General features: G+C 43.8%; 1 protein-coding gene across 4 annotated transcripts in view; it reads left to right on the top strand.

The window, feature by feature from the left end:
• Fhip1a (FHF complex subunit HOOK interacting protein 1A) overlaps nt 1-13,305 on the top strand; it is a 252,515-nt gene that overhangs the window by 104,958 nt on the left and 134,252 nt on the right. For 3 of the 4 annotated variants that reach the window (XM_087628644.1, XM_087628636.1, NM_001439825.1), the window contains 1 exon segment: nt 9,630-9,741. The exons of the other annotated variant lie outside the window; for it this stretch is intronic. The gene's annotated coding sequence lies outside the window, so the exon portion shown is untranslated. 4 annotated transcript variants of the gene reach the window in all.

The raw sequence follows: 13,305 nt of genomic DNA, 5'->3' as shown, positions 1-13,305 counted from the left end.
ACAGGACCAACCCTAGAGAAAGAACTACAGGCAGCTTAGAGATGCTGATAGTGGGAGCAATAGCTTTCCTCAGGGGAAGACCCCAGGTGGTTATCCAGCAATCACTCTCACCTAAGACTGAACAGATACTCATATACTTAGGAATGTATGCAAACACACAAAGAAAGAGAGGCCATGAATTTGAGCAAAAGCAAAGAGAGGTGCATGGCAGGAGTTGGAGGGTGCAAAGGAATTATTTGTTTTATTTAAAAAATAAAACTAACAAAAGTAGAAATTTTTCATTTACTTATTGAGAATTTTATATATGCTAATTTACATAATTTTCTCCCTTCTTCCAACTCCTGTATCCCCTGGCTTTCTCAAATTTATGGCCTTTTGTTCTTTAATTATTATTGTTAAACACATACACGCATATATATTTATAAACACAGCCGCTTAGGTCGCTTGGTGTTGCCAACATGCATATTTGTTGAAGACCGACCACTTGATACTGGATCATCAGGGCTCATCCCTGGAGAAGTCTGATTCTTCCTCACTCATCAATCATTCCTTGCCTATGGCTGTCATCTAGGGTGAGCCTGTGGGATTCCCCCTCCACATTGGTTGTCATATGGTGCTGTCGTTTTACAGGTCATGTTTAGGCATCTGTATTGTTGAGATTGCATGTGTGCTGCCTTGCCTCCCTGCATCTGTAGAAGTCACTATTCTTGCAGCAGATGCCGTGATCCTTCAGATCTTACAGTCTTTCCACATCCTCTCCCACAGTGCTCCTCGAATCTTAGGTTTAGGGGTGGTAGTGTAGATGAAGCAATTAGTGCTAGGCACCCATGTGGCCGGCTGTTCTCTGCATCTTGACTAGTTGTGCTTCTTTGCTGAGGGGTGAGAACTACATTTACCCAGCAAAGGCAGTGTGTGGACGTGAGGGATCAGCTTTCAGGATCAATGCTGCTGCCCGCAGCATGCTGTGTTGTTAGCAACCTGGCTGAGCACGTAGACCTTTCTAGAACTTCTCTAGTTGAGCCTTACATTGACCAGCAGTCAGCTTTTTGTGTAGCTGTGCAAACTTTACTTAATAGTACTGTCACTTAATAATTTGACTAAGATTATATGAACCAATTAAATTCAAGAGCAAAACGATGACATTTCTCAGCCAAGAGAGTTTAACACTTTAGAAAACCTTCTTGAAGACCTGCCAACAAAGATTGCTTTTTAACTCTGTGTGGATGATACACCCATGAGCCACTCTGCAGCTTGTAGATCCTTTACAGGGATTCTGCACTCATGTTGAGTCGCAGGCACCTTTATAAGTTACATTAAAGGTACCAGTCTATTAAAGACCCCAGGCTGTTAACTATGAAATATGTTTTATGTTAGAAAGATGGCGTCAGTACCGATCACCAGGTCTCATGCACACAACTCCTGTGGAAAACAAGCTACTGGGTATGTGTCCGTATGTTGAAATGAAAATAACCTTTTTATAATTTTGACAGCACCAATGCAGAGTCTGCTTTTTAAATCCACAGTAAACTCTGTCCTCTGTCATCAGTCTGGGCAGAGATTTTTGCCATGTCTGTCATAAACTCAGAGCACTCCATCTCCAACTTCTTAAAGGACTTTGTGTCTCACAACACATGTTTTTGTGCTAGGATGGGTTGGCTTCACTGTCATAAGGAAGGACCCTCTCCTTTGTCTTCCATGCTTTTCTCCGAGGCTGGCCCCTGGCTAAACCGCAAAGCACCTACAGTATGTTCAGGAGTGGAACAAGTTCTGTCTGTTCTTTGGAACTGGGAAGCTTGCCCCAGAAACCTTTCTGCAAATGTCACATGTTTTCTTGTCTGAAATGAGTCACCCTTAACCTGTCCCACCAGGGCCCACTGGTCTTCCTGAAGGTAGGGTTAGGCCTGAGGAAACTGGCTCGTTTGTTTTGTCATATCGACCTGAACTGACTCATACGGGAAGAGGGAGCCTCAGCTGAGAGAATGCCTTTGTCAGATTGGCCTGTAGGCAAGTCTGTGCAATGTTTTCTTGAACAATGCTTGATGTGGGAGGGTCCAGGCCCCTGCCTCCCCCGAGCAGGTGGTCCTGGGAGGTATGGGAAAGGTAGCTGAACATGAGTCTGGAGGACAAACCAGTAGACAGCACTCCTCCTTGGCCTCTGCTTTACCTTTCGCCTCCAGGTTCCTTCCCTGCTTGAGTTCCTGCCTTGGTTTTTCTCAAAGATGGACTGGGATCAGGACGTAACACCCTCTTCTCCCCATGTTGCTTTTGGTCATGTCTTTACCACACTGACAGTAGGAAAGCTAGGACAAAACCAAAGCCGGCTAACAGGAAGCCAAGGGCAAGCTTGCTGGTGGAATGACAGCCATCTTTATGGTGACGGAGGATCTTTCATGCAATGCACTTTCCTTTGAGCTTTGGATAAGAGCTGAGCAGTTGTGAAACTAAGGACCTATTTGTGCGTATTCACAGTGCATCCGTACGGTATTGTTGTTCAGGAATGTGTTCATCTACTGCACAATGGACACGCGCTGTGAGGGGCAGGCTGTCTTGCTCTTCTGAAAAATTGCACCAGGTCTAGCAGTCACACTTGAATAGATGGCCTTCCCACCTGTGCATGGAAAGGTCAGTGGCAATTTGGAGTGGCTGATGATGCCGTGGCTCAGAGAGTTTTGCGCTCATTCTCATTATGTCCCCTTTTTTTGCTTCTTTCCCATTTCATGTGGCTTTGGAGGAGAAAATAATTGTGCTCATCTATAACCTATTTCTATCCTCTTATTCCTTGCCGTGAGAATAGGCATGTGATTTAAGTCCCGCTAGTTGGGGTCCCTACTTTCCAGGCTGCAGCAATGTCTTCAGGGAAGATGTCGGATGAAGTAGGAATCATGAGAGCCATTCTTGGGATTTTTTTTTTTTTTTATGAGTCAGTGCTTGAAACATTTATGGTTTTAGGATGGAGATAGGCCAAATGATAGCTTACTCCTGAGATCATAGAGGGGAAGGCTGCCTATGGTGAAGGAGAGAAGGGAGCCTATAGGCAGGGACATGGTAAGTGGAGGGTGGGGGGCAGATGGGTAAGAGCAAATGAACTTGGGGCATCCTAGTCCCAGTTCTGGTTTCCTTGTGCAGTGAGCTGCTGCGATGTCTTTCCGGCTAGGTGAGCTAAAATGTCTCCTGCTTTGTTTGTGTGAATGTGAGTTGGGTTCCTGTCACCTAGTTTCCAACATCGTGATTAATTGCAGGATATATCTGAGAATATATCTGAGGATTGTGCTGTGATAGTCCTTAGAAGGTTCACTTTAATACTTAATGCGCATAATGAACACTGTGGCCCATGCTGAAGGGCCCATTCATGTTCAGTTCAACTCATGGCCATCAGAAAAATAACCTCAGTCTGGAAATGGTCAGTGGTCAGTTTAAACACTGAAGGTTCTTTCCAATCAATGCTTCCAGGTAAGTGAGTTGAGAGAAATGTATACACTGATATATGTTTTAAAAATATCTGGGGTGACTTACTAGATCGAGTGGAGTAGCTTTTAAATGATTGTGCTTGAATTACTATTGGTGAGGTTGACTTGGTGTCGGCAGTTGCTGGAATATAACCCTAAGAATGCTGGGCGGTGGTGGTACAGGCCTTTAATCCAGTACCCAGGAGGAAGAGATGGTGGATCTCTCAGTTTGAGGCCAGTGTGGTCACAGAGCAAGTTCCAGGATGACCAGGGCTAGGTGGAGACACTGCCTCAAACAACAACAACAACAACAACAACAACAACAACAACAACAACAACAACAAAAACCCCAAAAAACAAAAAACAACAAAAAAATAAAGAAAAGAAAACCAAAATGAGCGTAGTGCACACTTACTTTTAAGTCTGACATTCACACACCCATGAGTCCTTCCCATTTTATGTTCAAAGCAAATATGAGCAGAATTCTAATTAGTAATATGGAGGACAAGAACAGAACCCATTTGGGATCTGAGAATCTAGATGTTTGAGGACCAGAGACCCTCTGTGTCTGGCACTGCCACAATAAAGTAATTAGAACTCTGGACCTTAAGTATGGACCGGGAACACTTGTGGGGAAGCGCCCAACTAAATGGAACTTGGATTGGGTAAGTGGGTCAGAGGAATCGAGCATCTTTTCCATTGCCTAAGGTTTTAGTGAAGTTGCAACTTTTTACTTGTTTCTTCAAAGACAAATAAGGGACAAGTGCAGAGTGACAGAACAGGCCTGGTCCAATTTTAGGATGAAAATGTGAAGTTAATGTAGTAAAACAAATGTTTCAGTGAAGCAACCCTTTAAATTCTTTAACTGTATTGAGAACGTGGGCCGACACCAACCGTGTAATGACTGCATTAAGACAGGGAAATGACCCCGCTCCAGCACGCCCTGGTGTGCACCCAATGGGGTCTGTTAGTTGTCCCAGCGTGCTGTGGACCGGCAAGATTGTGTGTTGTTCAAGGACATTGATAATAAACGGAGTGGCCACAAATAAAACTGTTCTTTCGTGCTCTGTGACTAGCACTGAATAATTTGGGGTTTCTAAAAATGGGAAGCCATTTGATAATCTTCCGAGTGCTGGACCATCTGCAAACCAATTTCATTTGCTTAGAGTCAGAGATGGAAAGAATCAGGAGTCAGACTCGAGAAGGCTCTTTTGACAAAGTGGGACAGATGATGTTACCCCCAGGAGAATGATAGTCTGCCAAGACTTGGTCAGCGGCTTTTCTTTAAGGGTGTTTTGCCATATGCTCTCCTCCAAAAGCTAAGGATGAAGTTTCAAAGTCTAGTACATACACATTAATAAATCATGTTCTTGAACTAAGGGCAGGTACTACCTGCATTGGGAGGTAGAATTCAAATGGGGCTCTGGGAAGTGGAGGGAGGGAATTGACCTGGGCAGTGAGTAGATAGGGAAGGGTGGTGTGTTTTGGGAAGAATAGTTAATACAATATTTACCAGGACTGCAAGGCTCCAGTGAGTTTCCAATGACCTTTGTCAGGGAAGTATTTTCACTAAATAAAAAAAGACATCCCCGTAAGAATGCCGAATTGCAGAGATAAAAACAGCAAAATCACTTGGGAAGAGATTTGAAACTGTGGCGATTGTTTTTAAAATTTATTTACCAACCAATTTTGCTTCCTAGGACAGAAGGCATATCTTCTCATCTTTCCAAAGGAGAAATCTGTTGTGACATTTTATTAGCATTTAAGGCACAATTGAAACTTCTACAGTGTTGGGCAAGCGCTGGCTGATTGTAGCTGAGGTCTCCCACCTAGGGTGGCACTCAGTGCCAGCAGCCCTTCCTCTACGCTGGGACAGCCACACTGAGTGTTCAAGGGAAGACAGCTGTGAGAAAGAGACCAGGTATTTTAGAGGACAACTTTAAAACGTCAGAGTACTGCATTTAAAATTTTAAACTCCAGTTAACTTTATTACCTTCTTCTAGTCGATATACATTTATTAGTATTTGATATACATTTATTAGCATTTGATAATTATTAGGCTAGCCTTGGATCCTGATGTTAAGCAGCCTCTCAAGTGTCTGAGGCTATGATACATGGCACTGCGTCTAGCTTTTAAATAAGCCCAGGGTAGTAAACAAACCAAAGGGCATCTATGACTGTTAACAAGAGAAACCCAGGACTTGGTGACTGCTAGGCAGATGTTGTACACCACCAGTCCTGGTATTTGTCCTGAAGGTTCTAATGGTTCTATTTCTCGTCTCTCGTGAGTCTGAGAACACTCTGAGAACCAGTCTTGCCTCTTCCCAGAGCTAGAGGGCATCTGGAACTGAAAAGCAAGGTGTAGGCTGGAATTCATCAGAGAGCGCATGTTATATATTATTTAAGCCGAAGATAACCTTTGCAGAGCTTGGACACAGGAGCAGTGTTGAACTCAGAGTTTTTTTCCTGAGGTATTTTTGAGTCTGAAAGATTCAAAGGAAGACAGAATCTAGAAATAAAACCTAAAAGGACTGGTTTGAGGCAAAGGCTGGAGGAGTGGCATAGGAGGGCCAAGCAGCGAGGAAGCCCTCACCGAGGCAAGTACATGGAAGGCTGGGGAGAGACAGAGATGGAACTAGGAAGAGGAAGTAGCAGCTGTGTAACAAACACCGTCTCCTAATTTTACACGGCCCTGTGCCTCTGCCGACTTAGTTTTAATTTACTCTTAGAGTAGCTGAGAGATACAGCACTTACAAATGAAAAGCAAACCCTTGGAAATATATTGCGTAGGAGAGACAAAACAGGGGCAGTAACTCTGGGACCCTACTTCACGAACAGTCTAATGCTGATAAGTGTATTGAGGTCTTACCGTTGGCCAGTGTTGTGTCGCATTTGGTGGCTTCAGAGTCAGCCTTTTGGCAGGATCTGGCAATCTAGAGGATCCTCATCAGCGTGGGTACTGAGGGAGAGTTGCTGTTGCTGTGGCCCCAGGCTGGAGCCGTGGGATGGGGGGTGGGAGAGAACACGCTGCCTTGTTGGTCCACCGCTCTAGGTGATCAGCAGCACACCATTGATCCAGAACCCTTGGCTGAACCAGAAACTCAACAGTGTACTTTATAGAGAGGCTCTCTGGGTCACCATTTCATCTCTGTACTCTTGAGAGGCTCAGACTCATAGGCTACTCCCAAATCAGTCATTTGGGATCCGAGCCCACAGCGTCCCATAACAAAGTAAGGGCTGACTCTCCAGGTTGGCCTGTGCCAGTCTGCTCTTGTAGACCCTGCTGTGCACTCTTATAGACTGGTCCCTGGGAGCTCTCCCTAGAAATTATACCTGACTTTGGAGAAACAGTACTTCTGAAACATCTGCCCCTTCTGCCCTGCCCCAGGCAAATGCAGACAGTCCCAGGATCAGTTTCTCCTCTGGAGTTTGAGGTGTGTATTTAACATTGTTTGGGAAGAATGTAAGCAGCCTTAGCATAGGGCTAACCTTGTACAAATGAATGCTTAATGAATATCACGCGAGGAAAGTAGATGAGGTGGGAAGAAAGCGTTCTCGTTAGCTCTTGCTGTCACTGGAAGCATTGATTAAACTCTTTACCTTCATGGGGCACTGAGCCAGGGATAGTAGGAAATACGTTAGCAGATGTGGCTTGTGGCCTTGGAGACCCAGGACAGCATCTGAAAGCTCATTCTTGTGTGAAGTGTGAAATTTACCTCTGTTGTCTTTCTCTGCTGACAAACAAGTTTATAGTGGTTGGGGCAGGAGTAATGGTGGCCAACAGACGGCTGGTACGCAGGTAGACTGTACCCAGGGGCTCTGTCGTTGCTTCACGCCCCCAGAAGCCCTTTCCAGTGCTGTACTGTGGTGTAGAGTACCCCTAGGTATTGTATCACATAGTATTGTAGACTCCTAAGGCTTTTGTGTTTTTAGGCATAAATATATTATAAAAAGATTTATTTTTGGCCTGTTGTTTGCCTCTGCCAGGAATGTTAAGGTCTGAATTGGAAACATCACTTTGGTGGGAGAACAATTTACCTTTCTTTGCAGGGCCTTTGGGGAGACCCGGGACTTTCCTAACAGCGGTATTGTAAAGCTTGACTGGTCCCTGACAAGGTTAGGAGCTGGAAGCTACGGTTCGTTCTTTCTCCTCAGGCCTCTGCTCTTCAATGTTCCTCACTACGGTTGGCTTCTCTTAGTGTTCTCTTTTCATATGTGGCCTGGGGTCCTGCCTGTTGTCAGTGATAGAAACATTTTCTTATTTTGAGATGATTTTAGGTTTGTAGTAAATTTGCTATTGCAATATGGAGACTTCCTATATAACCCCTAACCAGCTTCACTTAAAGTGAACCTCTTCTGTTCTGGGGGCCTTGCTGTTCACGGGGTGATGAGCACATGACCTTCCTCTACTTTCCAAGGAGCCTCCAATCGGGGATTGGATTTCAGTGACCTAACATTTTAGCTTTTCATGAGAAATTAAAACATTTTAAGGGTTTTTCTGGTTATAGCAGTAGGGAACTTACAGGTGGTGGGCGCTAGTGGTTGCCTTCCAGCCATGGGAGAGTTGAGCGAGAGGAGAATTTTGGCTTGAGAGTCCTTGCTGGGACCTTGACATACCATTTATTGACCCTTCTGCTTAGTTGGCATTTAGTGAGTGCCCTATAAGCACTGAATACCGTAAGAACCGCTGGAACTACCAGGCTGAGCTTTAAGATGGGGCTTTTGATCCACCGTGCATGTGTGCTGTGCTGTAAGTACACGGTGTGCTATGGAGGGCATGGAAGGAGGCCTTGCTGCCCTCCTTGGCCGTGCAGGCTTCATCAGGCTGCAACCCTGGGAGGACGCCCTTGGCAGATGGAAATAAATTGTTCTGTTCTGCTTAGTCCAAACTTGCAGCTAGGATCGCTTAGGTAGATCAGGGGACCATCCGTGCCTTATCCTCTTACCAGTGGGCGGATCCACTCCCCCCACGTGGAGTTAACACTTGTCCAGTCAGTGATGTGCTGATCGAGATTGTCTTCCGAGCCCCCCACTGTTCTCCTTTACCTGCCCTGTTTTTAAAACAGCGCATAAAATTCTTTATTTAGAACGATAAAGTATATGTATACATGATGTAATTTCAAATTCAAACCTGCATTAAAAGGGTTAGGACATATACCACATGTACAGTATATACACAGATACATCACATTTTATAACCTTTTTATTTAACTACATTTGGCGATAATAAGGCTACGGAATAACTATTTCACAGTTGTCTCTTACTTTTTATATAATAGAGCAGATACCATAGAAAATAATTGTATATAGAACTTTTAAAAAAACGTATCCCACTCTATTGTTTAAGTGATGTTACTTGGGGAAAAATGTGTCTTTGAACTGGTGCTTAAAGGTGCCAATCCACACTTCTGCTTTGGTGTAAAGTATAGGTTACTGTCACCGGTGTTTGCGCTTCTGCATTCTTCCACACTTAGTGCACAGAAAAGCTACTTTTTTCCTCAGCGTTCCATTGGTTTGTCAGTTAGCCTTTACGTTTCTCAGTAGGTGGTGTGTGCTGTGCCTTTCTCTGTGGTCCTTCTGGAAGATGTTCTGGAAATGGGGACATAGCACCATGATGTATGGGAAACTCCAAGTGCATACCAGCAGTTTCGTGGAAACATTCCTTGTAATTAGTTCTTGCTGCCATGCGTGTATCTGTTAAGGAACACAGACAATGTTTAACCAGTTCATTTACATTTCCTTCTGTAAACTCAGACGTCCATCTCTCCATGTTAAGCATTAGTTGATCGAAAGTGAGTTCCCATGAGCACAGCTGAAGCAGAGCAATAGAAACAATCAAAACAGCAGAGGGACAGGTTTGTAAAGTGTGAGGGCTCCATACCATTACAACCAGCAGTGGGCAACTGATGCCAGACCCCACGGTATCCAGCATACATTTTGTGGGTGGCTGAGTCTTGTTTCCCATTAGAGATTCGAGACTAGAGACATAGGAAGTGATCTGTCAGATACAAATCTACGACCCAAACATTCACGACATATTAAATTACACGACAGTCTAACACCACCAGCAGGCATGGCAGTTAAGATACCATATGATTACCAGTGTGGAGAATTTCATTCCAATGAGCTGAAAGCTTTATTTTTCTTCAATACAATTAAAACTGCGTTTACTTTTAATTTCAGAACAGTGGAGGGTGACCCTTATTTGGCAGCTCCCATTGCGCGTTCGATTTGCTGAATCCTGTTGTAAGGGCTTCAAACAGTGGCCTCTCCAACCACACCCGTTGTGAGACAGGTAAGAAGTGGGTATCGCTCTGCCGTGGTGTCCCCGTGTTGTTGGGCACATGTGTTGGCTCCATTCCACACTGTGAACACTACTGCAATGGACATCGATGTCCAAGTAGCCCTGCAGCTGACTCAAGTAAGTTGGGCAAGCTACGAGGGGTGTACAGCTGGATCATGGTGGATCTGTTGATTTTTAGTGTCTTTTTGAGAAACCCCACACTGATTTCCATAGTGGGTGGACTAAGGTACCGTCTCATCAGCAACGTAGAAAGGTTCCCTTTGGTCTGCATTCCTGCCAACGTTTGCCATTTGTTTTCTTAATGGCTGTCATTCTGACTGACATGAGAGACATTCTCAATGCAGTTTCATTTTATGTTTCTCCGATGGTTAGTGAAGGTGACCAGTTTGTCATGTTCATTGCCCATTTACAGTTAATCTTTTGAAAACTGTCCATAGCTCATTTATCGACTATGCTATTGGACTTCGTGTTTAGTGTTTTGTTGTTTGTTTTGTCTTTGAGCTCTTCCTATGTTCAGATTTCAATCTTCTGTCAGCTGTGAAGGTTTCCTCCTGGTCTGTAAACTGTCTTTGCACCTCATTGGCTGTTTCTATTAATGCAGAGGTGTTTTAATCTCAGGAGGTGTCCTTGTCCTGCCGTGGGCCTCACTTCCTGAGCAGTAGGGGTTGTATTCAGAAAGTCCCTGTCCACACGTGTTCCGAAGCTCTTGACTCCCATTCTGCAACCTGCTTCTCATTTTAAGTATGTCTTCGGTGAGCATTTAAATGTTGCTGTCGGACTTAGCGGTCATCATCTAGCTCCGTCAACCTCCTGAGAGAGAAGCCTTCGCCCACATCCTGATGCTCCCTGCTTTCCGCCGGCAGCTTTATGTCTTACCATAATATTCTCATTGTATTAGCTAGCACGTTAGCTTTGGGAGCGAGGTAGGGTTGTGGTCAAGGGTCACATTCCTAGTTAGTCTATTTGCTGACTTTCATTTTCCTTTACCTGTTGGGTTATGCTAGTGACTTTGTGACAGTCATGATTTTGTATCAAGAGGTACAAAACTTGGGGTCACTCTAGCCTGTTCCTTAGTTGTTCCTTGATGGTCCTGTACCATTTATAAAAACTCCATTCTTGCGTATAACGTATGTGTGTGTACTCGGGAGTGTGTGGAGATCATATTACAACTTCCAGAAGTTGGTTCTCTCCTTCCACCGTGGGTTCTGAGGATCAAACTGTGGTCCTCAGGCTTGCCAGTGAGCATTTGTGCCCACTGATCCATCCCTTGGCTTGTATCAATTTTAACAGTTGTTATGGGGTTGGGGATTTAGCTCAGTGGTAGAGCGCTTGCCTAGCAAGCACAAGGCCCTGGGTTCGGTCCCCAGCTCCAAAAAAAAAAAAAAAAAAAAAAAAAAGAAAAGAAAAAAAAAAAACAGTTGTTATAGGACATGTGGCTGACCCATAAGTCACATGACTCACTGCACAATTTTGAAGTTTATACTTTTTGCTGTTAAAAGCAATTAAATATGTCTGTTCAGCTATCGATATCTGAAAAGAAGAATTTACACACAAGATCTATATTTAGAAGTAAGTGCACTGGTACTGTTTGGTGGTATAGTCTAATTTTTATTTCTCCAGCAAATGAGAGTGCATGCTATTTACAGGAGAATAGCATGAATGCTGTGATCAGCGCCCATGACGCACTTGCGGTCTGGGAGAGACAGTTTACTTTGCTTCTGGCTATTCAGCTTTCAGTCTCCTAATGAAATAAATGATAAATGTAACGGAGGCAGAGAAAAACATTTATTAAAGGTTTGTTTTGATTTCTGGTTTCAGGGCTTATAATCCCAGCATGGGTGGATTCATTGCTCTGGGCATCTGGTAGAGGTGCTGGGTGGCCAAACTGGAGGCCTGGTCATCACTGGTGCTGGCTGCCTGCATCAGGACCCAGGAATCCAAGCTAGAGTGGAAGAGAAAGACCAGAGCTTCCTCTCTCTGTCAAGGGCATGCTCCCGATGGCCTATGGGTGTTTCATAAGACCCTACCTCTTAAAATATTTACTGTCTCTCCTGGGGACCAAGCCATTAGCACATGGCCCTTTAGGGGACACATGTTTAAGCCCTGGCAGCTTATAGATATCATTTTTTATATTGTGGCTTTTATGCACCAACCAAGGTTGTTAGAGAATGACAAAAATCAAAATCTTCAGTGGAGGGACTTTCCTAAAACGTATTATTCTCCATGGGTCTCATAATATGCATTTGCATGCATGTCAGCTGACAGAAAATAGGAGGTGAGTATCTGACCAATTGTCTAAAGGCTTTCAGTCAATTATAGCAACAGAACCTTGGTCATAACTCAGCCTTCGTGTGCCCTGTGTGCTGTCAGATGTGAAAGGTTATCTATCTTAAGCTTTTTAATATGCTAATCAGAAAGGCATTTGGTTGTGTAAATGATCCCCAAGGTACATACTTTTATTTTATGTGGGTATATACATAAAAATTATAGTGCTGTGTGAAGTGTTTGTAAATGTTTGCTGCTTTTAGTGATCATTTATTCCCTTAGAGGAGCAATTTGTGGTAGAAAGGCCACACTAGATCTCAGTTTAAGTAGTATTGTGCTTTTCTTGAGGAAGATGAGTTTCCAGGGAGAAACTGTTATTTTTGGTAAATATTTAATATTTTTCACATCTTTTTTTGTATGAACAATAAAATAAGTGTATATCTTGATGTTTTAATAAAAATTGCTTATGTTTAGCAAAAATTAATATCTGCAATACACTACTGGTCTGGAAACTACAGTTTTAATAAATTATTTAGTCATCCCTACAGTCTAATCAAAGTCTGATACTTCTAACTTATGCTACGCTAGGTATTGGCACACAGAGTGCAGAGGACTGCATCTTGGATAGCGTAGAGGAAGCTGTGTAAGAATTGGTTCTGTGGACTTTACCCATGGCTTTTAATTTGTCAGTGAGTTAGAGACCTCTTTTCTGGGCTCTGTCAGGTTTTTTTTTTAATTGTGTATTTTATTTATTTACATTTCAAATGTTATCCCCTTTTCCAGTTTCCCCTCTGCCAACCTCCTGTCCCATAACCCCCTTACCCTGCTTCTGTGAGGGTGCTCCTCTACCTGCCCACTCATTCCCGCCTCACCACCCTGGCGTTCCCCTACACTGGGGCAACAAGCCTTCACAGGGCCTCCCCTCCCATTGATGCCAGATAAGGCTCCTTCAGCTCCTTCAGTCCTTCCCCTAACTTCTCCTTTGGGGTCCCTGTGATCAGTCTGGGTTGTTCTTCTCCGTCTCCATTTTGATTCTCCCTCCCTACAAAAACGTTGTCCCTGCCTTATTCCCTTACTGTCCAATCATGGCCTTGATCTAACTCGTGCCAGCCCTCACCTGCATAATGACATCAACCTACATAGATGTTCAGAATTAAGAGTTCATCTTGTTAGATTTTTTTCCTTTGATGAGTATGAAGTATCTTTCCTTATCTTTTTCGATAACTTTTGGTTGAAAGTCGATTTTATTTGATATTAGAATGACAACTTTTATTGGGACAATTTGCTTGG

Source organism: Rattus norvegicus, chromosome 2, assembly GCF_021556685.1.
Source record: "Rattus norvegicus strain SHRSP/BbbUtx chromosome 2, alternate assembly SHRSP_T2T, whole genome shotgun sequence".
NCBI lineage: Eukaryota > Metazoa > Chordata > Mammalia > Rodentia > Muridae > Rattus > Rattus norvegicus.
This window is presented reverse-complemented; position numbering and strand designations above follow the sequence as displayed.